The sequence below is a fragment of the Lagenorhynchus albirostris genome, chromosome 6 (assembly GCF_949774975.1).
Source record: "Lagenorhynchus albirostris chromosome 6, mLagAlb1.1, whole genome shotgun sequence".
Taxonomy (NCBI): domain Eukaryota; kingdom Metazoa; phylum Chordata; class Mammalia; order Artiodactyla; family Delphinidae; genus Lagenorhynchus; species Lagenorhynchus albirostris.
In genome coordinates, this window is record NC_083100.1 from 47,196,041 (window position 1) to 47,214,036 (window position 17,996).

The window sequence follows — 17,996 nt, forward strand, 5'->3', positions numbered from 1 at the left end:
ATCATAATATACTGTTCATATTTTAATGTGGTAGAATTGTATAATGAGTATTAGCAGAAGGAAAACTTTAATTTGTCTAAATAAAGGATGGAGAAATGTATTGCTGGATCTTTTCTTCTGGAGTCATTATTATGTTGTACAACATGAAGAGAAGAGAAGAGAGAGGGGAAGGAGCTGACACTTATAAACTGTCAGGCTTTGTGCTAAGTGCTTCACATGCATTTTATTCTTCAAAAACTCAGCGTCCCCAGGACAAATCTTTTTCTCCACATTTTACAGATGAGGAATGTTAGAAGGTCAAGGTAATCTAGCTATTAAGGGGAATAGTCAGGATTTGTGACTAGGGCTGTGTTACTCCAAAATCTATTCTCTTGCCATTTTCACCATGCTGGGTTTGGTCTTTAAATCTTTCTCCAATAAATAAGTCCTGTTTATTGAGTCAGTGAGTGAAGCCAGAAACCAAGTGGAAAAAAGAATTCTCTTCAGTCTGCAAATGTCAAGGGTAATAATATGTAGCTGTGTTTTTACCATTGAGCTTAAAATCTTGCAATTCACGCTTTGTAGAAATATGAGGAAGAAATTACCCATCAGCACTTCTAATGAATTAGAGAATGATAAAATGTTACTGCACAAAGTGACAACATCCCACTTATCTCCTGGAACCCATTCAATGATGGAGAAGGATATGAATCAACTATAAATAGAATATATCGGCTCATCTGTTCTTACCGGATGCAGTGAAATTTAGTATCTAGGGCAAGGGTTGGTTTAAGGGTGCCTCTGAGCTTGCTTTTCAGTGAGCAAGTTTTTTTTGAATAGCATACGTTTAATAAATTATGATTAGTGGACTTCCCTGGTGGTGCAGTGGTTAAGAATCTGCCTGCCAATGCAGGGGACAGGGGTTCAAGCCCTGGTCCGGGAAGATCCCACATGCGGCGGAGCAACTAAGCCCGTGTGCCACAACTACTGAGCCCACGTGTCACAATTACTGATGCCCGCGTGCCTAGAGCCTGTGCTCTGCAACAAGAGAAGCCACCGCAATGAGAAGCCTGCGCACCACAACAAAGAGTAGCCCCCCACTCGCCACAACTAGAGAAAGCCCACGTGCAGCAATGAAGACCCAACACAGGCATAAATAAATAAATTATGATTATTTACTTTTACACTGTGATTTAAATAGTATAACATTAGAAACATTTAAAGAAAGATAATTTGATATTTGTCCCAAAAGAGATTGATTTTAAACTACAGTAAAAAACCTAGTTAATCCATTCAAGTCAACATTATTTATTAAGTGCCTATTTGTGTTCTGAACTCTGCTGGATACTAAGTACAGAGAGCACGGTGTATTCAAACTAGTCCACAGCCCCTAGAAACCCTTGAGGAATCCTTCTTCTTTTTCTCTTTTGTGAGTTAGCAATGCAAAAGCTATTTGGGATGAGCTATATCCCAGGCACAAAGTAGTCATTTAAATGGTTGGCCAGTTCACCTCCTTCATGGAACAAGGAGAACTGAAATAAGGGCAGGGTATTCTTTGTCAATCCGTTTCATAACCAACCTCCATTTAATCCTTTAGATGTCTTCTAAATTAATCTGTCTCACATATTTTTATTGCTAATCTTTGAATCTATGCCAAAATACATTACATATTCCCAGTATTGAGATGCTGAGAAATGGATACAAAAGTTTTCCAATACTGCTTGTGAATAAATATATATTTAAAAACTCTACATTTGGGGTTTTTGTTGGGACCACTGTTCTACCAAGGTTTATGGTTGATATTCTACCGTATTAATTTGATATCCACTTTCCTTTTAGAGTCAATGTTCAGTTCATTTGTTGCTAAAGATGTCCTCATCCCCATGAGCATTTTATACTGTGTCAATCAAAACAATATTTTAATCTATATAACATTTGTTTGTTTCTGCTCTCCCAACAATTTGCAATAGCAGCCAATCTCCATTTGGGGCCACCAGTGTGTTATCATGCTTTTCTTTCATATAACAAAGAAGTTGTTCATGGTGTTATATCATACAATTAAAAGATTCCAAGAAAAAGTTTATTCAAGTCCAAATCAGCCACACCTTTCAATACACATATACAGCAGTGTCTATAAACAGATGAGAAAAACACTTGGCAAACAAGACTCCAATACAGCTGGGGGAGGAGGAGGGATGACACACTGGCTATGAATTTTTACTTCTGAGGCCAAGAGGGCCCTTGTGCCTACACTTCTGTACTCTTCAACCCACTTTGGGTCCAGATTCAAGAAATCCTTACTAATGCTGGCAACCATGCCTTGCTTACATGGTTTCTGGCCATTGGGTGAAGCATCTGATGCTATGAATGTGCTTAGACATGAGGTAATTTTCAGGGACCCTAAGAAGCAAGGAATCATGACTTCTAGGTAAGCTGCTTCTTTCTTCTTTATCCAGTTTTGGGATATACAACTTTTGTCAGTTTGTGGTCTGTGCTTAAGTATGGGGGCCAAGGATGGAGTTATGTAAGGAGAGAGAAACATTTCTTCTTTTTATGTTCAAACGTGGGACTCCAAAACATATGTATAGTAACACCTTCCAATCTGCAGGAAATATTAAGCTCCAATGTATTATTTTGCTATTTTTCAGAAAGAAAAACCTAAGGGAATTGTTGAAAGACTCACACAGTTGATAGAAACTAACTTGAAATTTGGGTAAACTCTGAAAATAAGATTTTTTTCATTTTAATATTGAATATATGAAGGAATTCAAGAATAAATTTTGTATATTAATACCAGACATGTATAACTTAATCCATTATTTCAAATTTTTCATTTATCAAGTTAATTAGAGATTATTTAATTCTTTTTTTTTCTGGGTTATCTAATTAAATAAATATTAGAGAATTTGGTCAATGTAATTAAATCAAATCTAATTTATGCTCTAAATGGTCTAATGTCTATTGAATTATAAACATATTAGACCGAGACATTAATAATAACTATACTTGAAAGTTATTTTTGAGTAATTCATTAAGAACTGGAGGAGACTGGGGTGAGTGGGATATGCAAGTAAGGGGAAAAATCCACCATTTGGAGATCAAAACCTGGCTCTTTGATGGCATAACATAGTAGAATTAACTTGGCTACTGCTTGGGTTTGATTAAATTGACTGCTAAAGGAGATGACTATCTCTGGTAATATTCAGGACTCAGTAGGCAGCAAAAATTTTTCAGCCATTTTAAGAAGCAGGAGGTGATGAGCTCTTTACTGTGCGGGCTCTTTCTCTATCTCAGGTGTAAAGGCTCACTGTAGGCTTCATTCCCCTGCACAAGCCCCCTCAGTACCTCAGGACTTCAAATCTCACTTTCTAGCCTAATCTAAAGGCCAGAAGTACTAGTTTACTTAAGTCATTAAAAGTCTTAGAAGAATCCAAGAATTGAGCCTATGATATTCCCTTACTTTAAGCAATGTTATTATATTTGACTGTAAACTTTCTTTTGGATTTTTAAGATCCTGAATCTTAATTATGGTTTCCTATGCCTAGAATGCTTTCAACCATGAAATCAGAAATCTCCCACGACCCCTTTTCATGTTCCAATTGTACTGAACTATGATCCACGCTTGCTCACACTTCTGTAGATTTAGTTAAAGTATTATTATAAGAAGGTGTCTGTGGGATACCTTCTTGATCTTCTCTCGAGTTAAGCTCTTCCCTCACAGGCTTCCATAGGGCACATGCATATCTCTATTACAATGTATTCAATATTAAAATCATCCATTTATTTTCCCATCTTCCCATGAGACTGGGGTCTCGTGAAGATAGGTGGGTTGTTTTGTTTTGTTTTGTTTCTACCTCTGGTATCCCCTACACCTAGTGTAGTGTATGCACATAGTAGCTGCATAAGTGTTTGCTGAATAAATGAAAAAGTTGAGATGCTTAACAAAGGCACAGAACTAGAGGGATTTGAATACTTTTTCCCCTCCATATTTGACTGAACTAAAGTCATTTCTAAGAAGACACAGCACCCAAGTGGTCCCTTCTCCTATAATGACTTTAAATGAATTACTCTGTAGCAACAAGTTGTCCATGTGAAGCAAGCACAACAGCTTCACACAGTAAATGCTATGTATAATGACAGCATGTTGTTCTAACTAAAAAGTTGTTATAAGAACTGTTGTGAGGGAAATGCCATGTGGAGAAGAAACGAATGAGTAGGTCCAGGAATGAAATGAATAGATTCATTAAATGGTTAAGTTTTTGCTTCAGGAGTTCACTGGTATCACTGCATGATCATTTGGATCCCAGGGTTCAGTATTTATTCTGAATGGCTCTGCTGTGCCTTGGCCCAATTAATTCATCTTGCAAATCCATTGCCCAGAAGTAAGCCGTCAAATAGACTCAGATATTCTTCTAGTTAAATCATAGTAATGCCAATTTTCATATTGGTGATCACAATAGCCCCACAGTATATCAGCTATGGTTAAGAATAAAGAACTATTCATAAAATAATACCCTTAAAAATGACTGAGCTTTGATTCTGCTTCTGACACTTATTGGCTATTTGACCTTGGGACATTTTCTTAACCTCTCTGGAACTCAATTACCTTTTATGTAACATAGGGATAATAACACCCAGCTCACATGGTTGTTATGAGGAATATATGAGATGACCAATCAAGTTACAGACAATCAAGGGTACAGACATAAAAACAGATATATAGACCAATGGATCAGAATAGAGAGCCCAGAAATAAACCCTCACGTATATGGCCAGACAATTTGTACAAGACTGAAAAAAGGAAAAGGAGAGTCTCTGCAACAACAGTGTTGGGAAAACTGGATATCCACAAGCCAAAAGTGATTTGGAAGCTTACCTTATACCATATTAAAAATTAACTCAAAATGGATGAAAGACCTAAACCATAAGGTCTAAAACTGTAACTCCTATAAGAAAACTAGGGGAAAAGCTTCAGGACATTAGATTTGGCAATGATTTCTTGGATATAACATCAAAAGCACAGGCAACAAAAGCAAAAATAGACAAATGGGACTATATCAAACTTAAAAATTCTGCACACCAAAGGAAATAATCAAGAGTGAAAAGGCAACCTACAGAATGGGAGAAAATATTTGCAAATCACATATCTGATAAAGGGCTAATATCCAGAATATATAAGGAACTTCTGTAACTCAACAACAAAAAGCAGATAATTTGACTAAAAAGTGGGCAAAGGACTTGAAATGATAATCCTCCAAAGAAGATATACAGATGACCAACAAGCATATGAAAAGATGCTCAATATCAATAATCAGTCATAAAAATACAAATCAAAATCACAATGAGATATCACCCACACCCATTAGGATGGCCATTATCAAAAGAACAGAAATAACAAATATTGTCAAGGATGCAGAGAAATTGGAACCCTTGTGCACTGTTGGTGGAAATGTAAAATGGTGTGGCCATTATGGAAAACATTATGGAGTTTCCTTAAAAAAATAAAAATAGAATGGCTATATGATTAAGCAATCCCACTTCTGGGTATATATACAAAAGAATTCAAAGCAGGATCTTGAAGAGATATTTATACACCCATGTTCATTGCAGCATTATTCACAATAGCCAAGAGGTGGAAACAACCCAAGTGTCCACTGACAGATGAATGGATAAAGAAAATGTGGTATTTACATACAGTGGAATATCATGTAGCCTTTAAAAATAAGGAAATCCTGTCCCATGTTGCAACATCAATGGACCTGGAGGACATTATGCTAAGCAAAGTCATCAGTCTCTCTCTCTCTCTCTCTCTCTCTCTCTCACACACACACACACACACTGTATGATTCCACTTATATTAAGCATCTAAAGTCATCAAAATCATAGAAACAAAAAGCAGAAAGGTGGTGGCCCATAGCTTTAGGTAGGGTGAAGGATAAAAGAAGAATTAGTGTTTAATGGGTATAGAGTTTCAGTTTTGCAAGATGAAAAAGTTCTAGAGATCTGTTGCAAAATAACATGAACATACTTAACACTATAGAACTGACGCTTAACAATGGTTAAGATGGTAAATTTAATGTTATGTATTTTGTGTTTTTTCTTTTTTGCCACACACACAGAAAGAAAAAATCTGAAAGTCAAGGGTCTCTGTAATTACATTCCCTTCCTACTACAAACAACTACAAACATACTACATAAACACCATACTACAAAGACAAATATTGTTAACAGGTATACAGTTTTAAAACATTCTTTTTTTTTATTTTAAAGGAATATAGATATACCCATACATACTTTTCAGTAGAGTTCTCATACTTGCCTTTTTTCTTTTTAAATACTCAATAGAATATCATGGTCATCTTTTCATGTCAGTAAATGGAAAAATCTACTTGATTCTTTTAAACAACTGCATAATATTTCACTACATGAATGTACCATATTTGGCAAATGTAGTACCATAGTTCTCAGAGACTTCATACATCCAAAAAAATGAGCCCTTTAATGAAAAAAATTTTTTAAATTAACAAATATTCACTGACTAAAAGCACAGCACTGGGGTGTGGGGAAGGCACTATAATGAATGACAGAGTTCCTGTCCTCAAGCAAACAATGCTCTATTATGGAAGCAAAGATACACACACAAATAAACAAGGTGGAAAGACATATATATTAATCATCATGTGAATTTTATACCCCCAGTTTGCAGGGAATCAAAGGTAGTTTCAAGGGAATACATCTTCGGAATATTCAAGGATAGGAAGGATTTAGGAATGCGGAGATAGGGAGACTAGAGAAGAGGAAGAGAATATTTCACAAAGTAGAAACAGGTAGATAAGACATACAAAACTACAGTATGTAATAATATAATAGCTACCAGTTCCTCAGTGCCTATGTACTAAGTACTTGGCAAGTACTAAATATCTATGTACTAAGCTACATTCTTTACATATAATACCCCTTTCAGCTTTATAACTGAGAAATAAACATTTTGATCCCCATTTTACTAATGAGGTAACTCAGGATCAGAAAAGTTAAGTAAATATTAACATTGTGAGTTACCTGACTAAAGAAATGATAATACTGCAACATGGATGACCTTAAGGGCATTATGCTGAGTGGAATAAGTCAGACAGAGAAAGACAAATACTGTATGATCTCACTTATATGTGAAATCCAAAAAACCAAAAAAACCCAAACTCACAGAAAAAGAGATTAGATTTGTGTTTGCCAAAGATGGGAGGTGAAAAACTGGATGAAGGTGGGCAGAAGGTACAAACTTCCAGTTATAAGATAAATAAGTACAGAGGGTGTAATGTACAACACAATGACTGTAGTTAACATTGTTGTATGGTATATTTGAAAGTTGTTAAGGGAGTAGATCCTAAGATTTCTCATCACAAGGAAAAAACATTTCCCCCACGTTTTTGGTATCTATATGAGATGATGGATGTTAACTAACCTTACTGTAATCATTTCACAACATATGTAAGTCAAGTCATTATATTGTACATCTTTTTTTTTTTTTAATATTCTTTTTGGCCATGCCACACAGCATGTGGGGATCTTAGTTCCCCAACCAGGGACTGAACCCATGCCCCCTGCATTGGGAACGCAGAGTCTTAACCACTGGACTGCCAAGGAAGTCCCTACACTGTACATCTTAAATGTATATATTGCTGTATGTCAATTACATCTCAATAAAACTGTAAAAGAAATAATAATGTAAGAGAAGGAAGCTGAGATCAGACTAAAGAAGACTTTGAAGAGCATGCCTGAACATTTAGATTCTATTTGGTAGGTAATTTAGAGCCACTGAAGAATTATGAAGGTGGAAGACATGATTAAAACAATGTTGTAAGAAGACAAGTCTGGGAACTAGCAATACTCATATAAGACAAAATAGACTTTAAAACAAAGGCTATAACAAAAGACAAAGAAGGGCATTACATAACGATAAGGGGATCAGTACAAGAAGAGGATATTATACTTGTTAACACACACACACCCAATACAGGATCACCTAAACATATGAAGCAAATACTAACAAATATATAGGGAGAAACTGACAATAATACAATAATAGTAGGAGACTTTAATACCCCACTGATATCAATGACAGATCTCCAGACAGGAAATAAGGTAAGTGGTCTTAAATGACACAGTAGACCAGGTGGACTTAATTGATATCTACAGGACACTACATTCAAAAACAGCAGAATACACATTCTTTTCAAGTGCACGTGGAACATTCTTCAGGGTAGCTCATATACTAGATAACAAAACAAGTCTCAACAAACTTAAGAGGATAGAAATTGTATCAAGCATTTTTTCCAACTACAACAGTATGAACTAGAAATCAACTACAGAAAGAAAAACAGGAAAAGAACAAACACATGGAGGCTAAACAACATGCTAATAAAATCTAGTGGATCAACAATGAAATCAAAGAGGGAACCAGAAAATACCTTGAGACAAATGAAACTGAAAACACAATTTTCCAAAATCTATGGGATTCAGAAAAAGCACATCTAAGAGGGAATTTCATAGTGATGAAGGCCTTCCTCAAGAAACAAGAAAAATCTCAAATAAACAACCTAACCTATCACCTAAAAGAACTGGAAAAAGAACAAGCAAAGCCCAAAGTCAGCAGAAGGAGGGAAATAATATAGATCAGAGAGGAAATAAATAGAGTTTAAAGAAAAACAATAGAAAAGATCATTGAAACCAAAAGCTGTTTTTTAAAATAGATAAACAAAATCAATAAACCTTTAGCCAGGCTCACCAAGAAGAAAAGAGAGGACTTAGATATGAAAGAGCAGAAATAACAACCAATACCACAGAGATACGAAAAACCATACAGGAACACTATGAACAGTTATATGCCAACAAACTGGACAACCTAGAAGAAACGGACAGATTTCTAGAAACATACAGCCTGCCAAGACTGAGTCAAGAAGAAACAGACAATTTGAACAGACGTATCACTAGAAGTGAAATTGAATCTGTAATTTAAAAACTCCCAGCAAACAAAAGTCCACAACTGGACAGCTTCACAGGGGAATTCTACCAAACATATAAAGAAGAACTAATACCTATCCTTCTCAAACTATTCCTAAAAATTGAAGAGGAGGGAATACTCTCAAATTCATTCTACGAGGTCACCATTACCCTGATACCAAAACCAAAGACACTACAAAAAAAGAAAATTACAGGCCAATATCTTTGATGAATATAGATGCAAAAGTCCTCAACAAAATATTAGCAAAGCAAATCCAACAACATATAAAAAGGATCACACAACATGATCAACTTGGACTCATTCCAGGGTCACAAGGATGGTTCAACATATGCAAATCAATGTGATACACCACATTAACAAAAGAAAGATAAAAATCACTTGATCATCTCAACAGACACAGAAAAAGAATTTGACAAAATTCAACATCCATTAATGATAAAAATTCTCATCAAAGTGGGTATAGAGGGAACATATCCCAATAATAAAGGCCATTTATGACAAACCCACAGCCAAAATAACAGTGAAAAGCTGAAAGCCTTCCCTCTAAATTCAGGAATAAAACAATGATGCCCACTCTCATTGCTTCAATTTAACATAGTATTGGAAGTCCAGCCACATTAATCAGACAAGAAAAAGAAATAAAATGTATCCAAATTGGAAGGGAAGAGGTAAAACTGTCACTATTTGCAGATGACATGATACTCTATATAGAGAACCCTAAAGTCTCCATCCAAAAAGTATTAGAACTAATAAATGAATTCAGCAAGGTTGCAGGACACAAGATTAATATACAGAAATCTGGTGTGTTTCTATACACTAATAATGAAATATCAGAATGAGAAAAAAATTTTAAATCCCATTTAAAATCACATTAAAAATGCCTAGGAATAAATTTAACTAAGCTGGTGAAAGACCTATGCTCTGAAAACTATAAAATATTGATGAAGGAAATTGAAGATGATTCAAAGAAATGGAAAGATATCTTGTGCTCTTGGGTTTGAAGAATTAATATTATTAAAATGGCCATACTACCCAAAGCAAGCAATCTACAGTTTTAATGCAATTCCTATCAAAATACCCAAGACATTTTTCACAGAACTAGGACAAATAACCCTAAAATTTATATGGAACCACAAAAGACCCTGAATTGCCAAAGCAATTCTGAGAAAAAAGCACCAAGTTGGAGGTATAACCCTCCCAGACTTCAGACTATATTACAAAGATACAGTAATCAAAACAATATGGTAATGGTATAAAAACAGACACATAGAACAATGGAACAGAATAGAGAGCCCAGAAATAAACCCATGTACCTATGGTCATTAATCTATGACAAAGGAGGCAAGAATATACAATGAAAAAAAGACAGTCTCTTCAACAAGTGGTGCTGGGAAAACTGGAAAGCCAAATGTAAAACAATGAGATTAGAACATTCCCTCACACCATATAAAAGAATAAACTCAAAATTGTTTGAAGACCTAAATTAAGACCTGAAACCATGAAACTCCTAGAAAAGAACATAGGCAGAACACTCTTTAACACAAAGCACAGTAAAATTTACTTGGATCAGTCTCCCAAGGCAAGAGAAATAAAAGCAAAAATAAACAAATAGGACCTAATTAAACTTAAAAGCTTTTGCACAGCAAGGGAAACTATCAACAAAATGAAAAGACAACCTACATAATGGGAGAAAATATTTGCAAATGATGTGACAGACAAGGGCTTAATATCCACAATATACAAACAACTCATACAACTTAATATCAGAAAAACAAACAACCCAATCAAAAAATGGGCAGAAGATCTGAATAGACATTTTCCCAAAGATACACAGATGGCTAACAGGCACATGAGAAGGTGCTCAACATCGTTAATTATTAGAGAAATGCAAATCAAAACCACAAGGTATCACCTCACAACTGTCAGAATGGCTGTCATCAAAAAGTCTACAAATAAACGTTGGAGTGGGTGTGGAAAAAAGGGAACCCTCATATACTGTTGGGGGGAATGTAAATTGGTGCAGCCAATATGGAAAACTATATGGACAGTCCTTAAAAAACGAAAAGTAGAACTACCATATGATCCAGCAATTCCACTCCTGGGTATATATCTGGAAAAAACAAAAACACTAATTGCACCCCAATGTTCATAGCAGCACCATGTATAATAGCCAAGACATGGAAGCAACCCAAGTGCCCATCAACAGATGACTGGCTTACAAAAATGTGGCATATATATGCAATGGAATATTACTCAGCCATGAAAAATAATGAAATACTGCCATTTGCAGCAATGTGAATAGACCTAGAGAATATTATGCTCAGTGAAATAAACTGGACAGAGAAAGACAAATAGTGTATGCCAGCACTTATATATGAATCTAAAAAATAATACAAATGAATGTATATGCAAAATAGAAACAGAAAAATAGACATAGGAAACAAACTTGTGGTTAAGAGGAGAGAGGAGCAGGGAGGGCCAAATTATGGTTATGGGTTTAACGGATACAAACTACTATACATAAAATAGATAAGTGGACTTCCCTGGTGGTGCAGTGGTTAAGAATCTGCCTGCCAATGCAGGGGACAAGGGTTCGATCCCTGGTCCAGGAAGATCCCACATGCCAAGGAGCAACTAAGCCCGTGTACCACAACTACTGAGCCTGTGCTCTAAGAGCCCGCGAGCCACAACTACTGAAGCCCATGTGCCTAGGGTCCATGCTCCTCAACAAGAGAAGCCACCGCAATGAGAAGACCGCACACCACAATGAAGAGAAAGCCCACACGCAGCAACGAAGACTCAATGCAGCCAAAAACAAAGTTCTTAAAAAAATAGATAAGCAACAAGGATATGCTGTATAGCACAGGGAATTATACCCATTATCTTGTAATGACCTATAATGGAGTATAATCTGCAAAAATATTGAATGACTATGGTATACACCTGAAACTAACACAATATTGTAAATCAACTATACTTCAATTTAAAAAAAAGAAGACAAATCTGGTATTGCTGTGGATGGATTTGTTACAGGAAGGAAGGAAATAAATTAATTAACTAGTGTACAGTGATCATATGCCCAAGTTTGCAAGGGACAGTCTGAGTGTATAACAGTTGTCCTAGTATAAGTGTTAAAAGAGCCTTCTTCACTCTTCATAATGTCCCTTTTACACTCCAAAGTGTCCTGGTTTGGAAGAGAAATAACCATGTGACTAAATATGAAGGGAGATGAGAATCTGAGTAATATAGGATAGTGGCAGTGTGAAAAGAAAGGAGGATGGACGTGAGAGAAATCTTGGCATGGTAGAATAATAGGTATTTTTTTAGTTCAAGTGGCCGGATAAGAAAAAAAAAATCTCAAGAATGGGTTAAAAAAGAGATTAAAGAAAAAGGAAGGAGAAAAGAGTTAGGAGAGAAAATGATGACTTTAGTTTGGAATCTGATATACTGGCAGGATATCATGTTGAGCTGTGTGGTAGCTTACTGGAAATATGAGGTTGGAATACTGTTGTACATATGGAAATTATAACTGAAATCATGAGAGTGAATGAGATTGCCAAGGAATAGAGAATAATCAAAGATGGCAAAGAGGCCTGAAGGACCTCAAGGAATACCTATTTGGAAAAACTCTCATCTTATAAATACTAAATGAGGTTAATAGACAGTTCTATAATTACTGATCATCTTGAGCCCAGTCAAAATTACCAACTGCCCACGTGGAATGCTGAGTTTGAAAGTAGCTCATCAGGAAACCAAAGGGCACCTTCACAAACTGTTTCCTGCTTTTTATCATTTCATGACATTTTTATCAACTTTTTTCTTTTGATGTGAACTCCTGAGTGTTATGTTATAAATATATTTTTAGCTCAGGACTACAGTGATTGATAAAAGAAGATTAAAAACAGCCGTAAGTGATATGGGCCACTCAAGTATCTACATTCTGTCACTCATTTTCCTGTACATTAATAAATGTATAAGAATAATAATGTTATTGTTTCCTACATAACTTGCTATAGATTGTCAAGCTGAGGGTTCTCCCACCGTTATCAGTGATGACATGAAGACTAAAGAACAGAATTAAGCTCTGTATTATTAGTGCATTCAGAACTATATGGTATATTGACAAGTTGCTTAGTGTTCATATGGGAAAGCCCAGGACTTACTCTTTCACTTATATAGAGAGATAAATTTTACCTATGAAAGACCAGGTACACCTTCAAATTACTATACGGCACTGATAAAAACATATAAAAGGGCATTTCAGTTTAATTTCAAGGCTGCTTTGACAAGTGAGAAAAAAGGTGCATTTAAAATTTTTACATTTTGAAAGGCAAATTCATATTCTTTTGCCCTTAAAACAAAGCCATATGAAAATACTTCAAATGCAAAACTCTATTTAACTGTCTAGAAAGTTGGAGTTAAACAGCAGGAGTACTGGCATGCTTTTTAAGCTTGTCTCCTTTTAAAAAAACTTTGATGTTTCAATAAGTATCAATAATATACATCATTTACTACAAGTCTAACTGAAAATAGTGACTTTGTAATTATTTAACTATCTTTTCCATCATTTAACAAAATTCATTTTTGGAGGGAAAACAGTTTTAAAGTAGACCACGTATTTCTCCATCCATACATCTAAAAACAAATGGTAAAGTGCACTGGAGTTATATTAAATTTATGGAGGAGAAATAGAGCAGGATAATGAATCTTTTCAAGCAATTTCAATAAATTTCAAACCTTAAACTACTGTCAGAAAGACATAGTGCAGCAACTCTATGATTCTCTGAAAAGTAGACAATGTGTTTTTAATACCTGCTTGGAAGAGAAACATGTATGTATCCAGTTAAAAATTCAGATTCTTTGCCAATATTATGAAATGAATTCAGGCAATATGGGAATCTGCAATATGCAATTTATTACTCATCAGTGCAACCAATTTTTCCAGGTTGGCATTGGGCCTTTCAAATGTAAAACTGATAATTTTTAATATGAACACCGTGGGAAGCTTGCTCCTGATGGTAAAGCACATTCAATAATAAGTTGTAAACAGTCACTAAATGACTGGCTAGAATTTCTCTAGACAATACGCTGTTTGACATTATAAATGGCTTCATCTTTGTTTTTTGAAAATGGACTGCAATATTCATGTCATTAAAAAAATTCTGTGAGGGACTTCCCTGGTGGCGCAGTGGTTAAGAATCTGCCTGCCAATGCAGGGGACATGGGTTTGAGCCCTGGTCCGTGAAGACCCCACATGCCGCGGAGCAACTAAGCCCGTGCACCACAACTACTGAGCCTGCGAGCCACAACTACTGAGCCTGCACTCTAGAGCCCGTGAGTCACAACTACTGAGCCCGTATGTCACAACTACTGAAGCCCGTGTGCCTAGATCCCATGCCCTGCAACAAGAGATGTCACCGCAATGAGAAGACCACGCACCACAATGAAGAGTAGCCCCTGCTAGCTGCAACTAGAAGAGGCCCACGTGCAGCAAGACCCAATGCAGCCAAAAAAAAAAAAAAAATTCGGTGACCTGTTTTTGGCAATATGTTTAGTAAATAGCCTGTGCAGATGCTGAGCATCCCAGGATGATTACACAGCTAAATAATTATGTGGATGATATGTACAGAGGTTGAGGTAAAATAAACTGTTATCCTCTATGTTCCCTGAATTTCTAGAGCCTAAGTTTTAAAGTTAAGATCTTAAACAGGTTATTATCACTTCAAATGTTTTCCCCATTTTTAGGGCGCTGTTAGCTTCAGTCTTCATCATCAATATATGGGTAAGTAAATGAACCAAGAAAACGAAAGTGGTCAAATGTATCCAAATATTTCTTGAACCAAGAAATATATATTTCTTTATAGTACATTCACATATAGAGAATTTCTACTCCGATACTTCTGGAACCAAGAGATCCAATTTTAAGCAACAGCTTTTAATTTAAACATATGGAAATGAAAACAAGACATAAAGATATATTTGTATCTTCTCTGAGAAGGTCATCCACTAAATATTTCAGCTTCTATAAAGTTCTATAGTTATTGTGGGTTTTACATTAAAAGCCTTGAGAAAGAAAGAACAGTAATTTGGGGGAATCTTCTTTGTTTCACAGAATCATTTTAAATACTGATATATCTCTTCAACAGTGAATTCAAAGAACTACGTAAAAGATCATTTTCTCAGACACTTAGTAGACTCCTGAAGTTCTTTCCCTTGAAGTTCTTGACATTTATTTATATTACATCTGAGTTGCTTTCATGAGATTTTAATACTTTATACTATATTCACATATAGAGAATTTCTATTCCAATACTTAATCATTAAAAAAGAATCTGGAAAACCAGATTTTTTGGGGAATATGAACATTCTTAATATTGGCAAAGCTATTTCTGTCAAGTAGATTTTTATGAGTAGTACTGACTAAAACCATAAGTTACCCAGGTAAACATAGGAAATGTGGTGAAGAATTAACTAGGGGTTTGGTACTTTGTGAACACCCACATTCTTAGCAGATTTTGTAGAGAAAATTAATCAGCTTTCATTTAAATATTTCCTGTATCAAAAAGTGGTGAAAATCTAAATTCAGACTTTACTTCTACTTCTGGCCAAGATGATGCAATGAATCAGATTTACCTCCCGCTTGAAACAATTAAAAAATCAGATGTAATATATAAACAATTGTTTTCAAGATATAAATATCAGACAATAGGCAATGATTTCTAAGAGATGGGAAACAAAAGTGACCCCCATGATTTTTCCAAGCTTACTGCCTGGAGTTTCTAGCCAAAGGATATGAAGGGGAAACCCAGGAGGAGATGGAGTCTAGGGAAGCCAAGGCAGCTAGAATTTGCAAGGCAAAGTGCCAGGGATGAGAGCCACACACAAAGAGAACCCTGGAGACACACAAAGGGTCTCTCTTGTGTCTTCAACTGAGTACTGCTGACTAGCCCATGCATGTTAGGAAACTACTTAAGGCTGGAGAAAAAAACCACTTGACAGTTTTAGAGAGAATAATAATAACAGAAATACCTGTTAATTGAATGAATAAAAGCTAATTCTTTCTTCTTTGCCTATAAACAGAAAGCAATGAACAGTGAAAGGGTAAACATACAACATTAAAATGGGTGGGGAGGGGAGTATTTGGAAATACATTTTGTACTAATGCCATTCAGGTTTATTTCTGAAGATGTCATGAAATTCTGTGGATGTTACTAAATTCTAGTTTAAAGTTAAAATGCTGTGGGCTTCTACTAATTTCAATCTTTGTAGTTTTTATTGAGAAACAAGGTATTATCTTTATTAAGAAAACACTGCTATTACCAATGGGATATGCACCAGAAAAAAGACAAAAACCCAAAACACAAGACTTTGGTAGTCCACCTACCTCTCATACAGTATTCCTTGTGATACATTCATTGCAACACGTATATGAGTTCATACGGTGCGAAGTGTTTTAATACCTGGAAGCTTTAATATGATAGTATATGTATCAGAATCACAGACCTGAACTTAATATATAGAGTGAGGAGTAGCCTACAGCTTGTGATCCTGAAAGTTCTTTATACGAAGTTCAATACCCAGAATACGAATGGAACTCATTCAGTAATACTATTAATTATCTGTATTAACTTGTCACAAACTCCCTCCGTGTACTTTGTGTGTTAAAACCTGAGGATGGATGCAATGCTTTCTTAATGATGTGCTATACCTAAATGTGTGATCCTGCAGCTTCATTTTTATCACATTCTAAATCACTCAATGATCAGAACGAACTAAAATTCAAATATATGGTACAACAATTACACAATTTGGTATCAGTCCATCCATGGTGGGCCTATTATGAAATCGTTTGTGCAAAAATAAATTAAAATTCATAATTTAATTATTTTCCATTAGAAATATTTTGGCAAACAAGGGATCATTATAGGTTGTAACTGTTATTGAGTACAGGATAAAAGAGTGTAGGGGTGATGTAATTCCTAGATGTTAACGAGAACATAAAAAGTTCTTATGTTTTGGAAAATGATCTCATTTACAAATTATATGGAAATAGGTGCAAAGCCACAGTTCTCCTCCTGTAGAAGGCTTACACTGTAAGTTTCTAAATTTCTAAATCACAAATCTTTAAAAATGAAGCTAAGTCATCACATAATTAAAATTAGATTACAGAGACTTACTATGTTTACAATGGAAATTATATAAAAGAGCAATGTGTAAGAAAAAACTATTTAAAGTTATGTGTAAATGAGTTTGAAAAACAAGAGCCAATTTCAGATTTATTATACTAAGACAGTGTAACTGCACTGTAAACAATATTAGGTATACCTCGGAGATATTGCAGGTTCAGCTCCAGATTACCACAGTAAAGTGCATATTGCAATAAAGTGAGTCACACAAATTTTCTGGCTTCCCAGTACATATAAAAGTTAAGTTTATACTATAGTCTATTAAGTATGCAATAGTATTACATCTAAAAAAACAAACATTAAAAAACAGCATTAATTTAAAAATAACACTGTTGGAAAAATGGCGCTGATATACTCGCTTGATGCAGGGATGCCACAGATCTTTGTTAAAACTGCAATACCCATATTTTATTGTACTTCGCTGAGCAAGTCTATCGGTGCCATTTTCCAACAGCATTTGCTGACTTTGTGTCTCTGTGTCACACTTTGGTAATGCTTGCAACATTGCAAACTTTTCCATTATTATATTTGTTTTAGTGATATGTGATAGGGGATCTTTGATATTAATGCAATGACGTCCTGAAGGCTGAGATGACAGCATTTTTTAGCTATAGCTTTAAATTCAGGAATGTACATTGTTTTTTGGACATAATGCTATCGCACACCTAATAGACTTCAGTATAGTGTAAATATAACTTTTACATGCACCAGGAAATCAAAAAAATTCGTGTACTTGCTTTATTGCAATACTTTGCTGTACTCTGGTGGTCTGAATCAAACCCTCAATATCTCTGAGGTATGCCTGTATATGT